The following is a 2,492-nucleotide window of genomic DNA, read 5'->3' as shown; positions in this document are numbered from 1 at the left end:
CCCGGGTCAGCGAAATCGGACTAAGTGTGGAATGGAGAACCAAGGGCGCGAGGCTCTTTAACCAAGGCCCATGGGTGATAACACTCAGGACGGGGGCTTAAGTGTGGGTCTCAGGGCATGGCCGGTGCTGGTGCTTGGTCTCTCCGGGAAAGCCCGGTTCAGTGAAATGTGACTAAGAAAGAGATCTAAACACAGGAAACTGATATACATATGTTTCCTTTGATTCCTTTGGAGATAGCCATAGGAAATATGGGTAAGAACGGGAACCAAGGATCCTTTGGAGATAAGCATAGGAGTGTTTCCTTTAAAGAGGATCATAGGAATGTTTCCTTTTGAATTACTCATAGAGAGACCCAAATATTGTACTTCCGTAACCCCTAGTGTGGGACATTTCTAGGCATTTTGCTGTAATGTAAAGTGCCTACAAATGTCCCATGTAATGTATTTTTCCCTGACACAAAGAGTGGAAAATTTCTAGGCGTTTTCAGCACTCAGGATGTGGGCTTTAGAGTGGGTCCCCGGGCCCAGCAATATTTGGAGGTTTTCTCTCCCATGTTTTGTATTTTTCCCCATGAAAACGTGTGGGACATTTGTAGGCATTTTTGCTATAATGTAAAGTGCCTAGAAGTGTCCCAAGTATTGTATCTTTCCCTAACACAAAGAGTGAGACATTTCTAGACATTTTCAGCACTCAGGACGGGGGCCTGAGTGTGGGTCCCCGGGCACGGCCGGTGCTGGTGCTGGGTGTCTCCATGGAGGCCCGTGTCAGCGAAATCTGACTAAGTGTGGAATGGAGAACCAAGGGCGCGAGGCTCTTTAACCGAGGCCCATGGGTGATAACACTCAGGAGGGGGGCTTAAGTGTGGGTCTCCGGGCACGGCCGGTGCTGGTGCTGGGTCTCTCCATGGAGGCCTGGGTCAGCGAAATCGGACTAAGTGTGGAATGGAGAACCTAGGGCGCGAGGCTCTTTAACCAAGGCCCTTGGGTGATAACACTCAGGACGGGGGCTTAAGTGTGGGTCTCCGGGCACGGCCGGTGCTGGTGCTGGGTCTCTCCTTGGAGGCCCGGGTCAGCGAAATCTGACTAAGTTTGGAATGGAGAACCAAGAGCGCGAGAATCTTTAACCCAGGCCCATGGGTGATAACACTCAGGACGGGGGCTTAAGTGTGGGTCTCAGGGCACGGCCGGTGCTGGTGCTTGGTCTCTCCTTGGAGGCCCGGGTCAGCGAAATCGGACTAAGTGTGGAATGGAGAACCAAGGGCGCGAGGCTCTTTAACCAAGGCCCATGGGTGATAACACTCAGGACGGGGGCTTAAGTGTGGGTCTCAGGGCATGGCCGGTGCTGGTGCTTGGTCTCTCCGGGAAAGCCCGGTTCAGTGAAATGTGACTAAGAAAGAGATCTAAACACAGGAAACTGATATACATATGTTTCCTTTGATTCCCTGGGAGATAACCATAGGAAATATGGGTAAGAACGTGAACCAAGGATCCTTTGGAGATAAGCATAGGAGTGTTTCCTTTAAAGAGGATCATAGGAATGTTTCCTTTTGAATTACTCATAGAGAGACCCAAATATTGCACTTCCGTAACCCCTAGTGTGGGACATTTCTAGGCATTTTGCTGTAATGTAAAGTGCCTACAAGTGTCCCATGTATTGTATTACCCTAACACCAAAGGTGTGGGACATTTCCAGGCATTTTGCCTCAATGATAAGTGCCTAGAAGCGTCCGGCTCATTCTGATTGGTTGGGACATTTTTAGGCATTTTTGCTATAATGTAAAGCGCCTACAAATGTCCCATGTAATGTATTTTTCCCTGACACAAAGAGTGGAACATTTCTAGGCGTTTTCAGCACTCAGGGTGTGGGCTTTAGAGTGGGTCCCCGGGCTCAGCAATATTTGGAGGTTTTTTCTCCCATGTTTTGTATTTTTCCCCATGAAAACGTGTGGGACATTTGTAGGCATTTTTGCTATAATGTAAAGTGCCTAGAAGTGTCCCAAGTATTGTATCTTTCCCTAACAAAAAGAGTGAGACATTTCTAGACATTTTCAGCACTCAGGACGGGGGCCTAAGTGTGGGTCCCCGGGCACGGCCGGTGCTGGTGCTGGGTCTCTCCATGGAGGCCCGGGTCAGCGAAATCTGACTAAGTGTGGAATGGAGAACCAAGGGCGCGAGGCTCTTTAACCAAGGCCCATGGGTGATAACACTCAGGACGGGTCTAAAGTGTGGGTCTCCGGGCACGGCCGGTGCTGGTGCTGGGTCTCTCCATGGAGGCCTGGGTCAGCGAAATCGGACTAAGTGTGGAATGGAGAACCAAGGGCGCGAGGCTCTTTAACCAAGGCCCATGGGTGATAACACTCAGGACGGGGGCTTAAGTGTGGGTCTCCGGGCACGGCCGGTGCTGGTGCTGGGTCTCTACTTGGAGGCCCGGGTCAGCGAAATCTGACTAAGTTTGAAATGGAGAACCAAGTACGCGAGGCTCTTTAACCCAG

This window comes from Pleuronectes platessa, unplaced genomic scaffold (assembly GCF_947347685.1).
Source record: "Pleuronectes platessa unplaced genomic scaffold, fPlePla1.1 scaffold_34, whole genome shotgun sequence".
NCBI classification, from domain to species: Eukaryota; Metazoa; Chordata; class Actinopteri; order Pleuronectiformes; family Pleuronectidae; genus Pleuronectes; species Pleuronectes platessa.
This window is presented reverse-complemented; position numbering follows the sequence as displayed.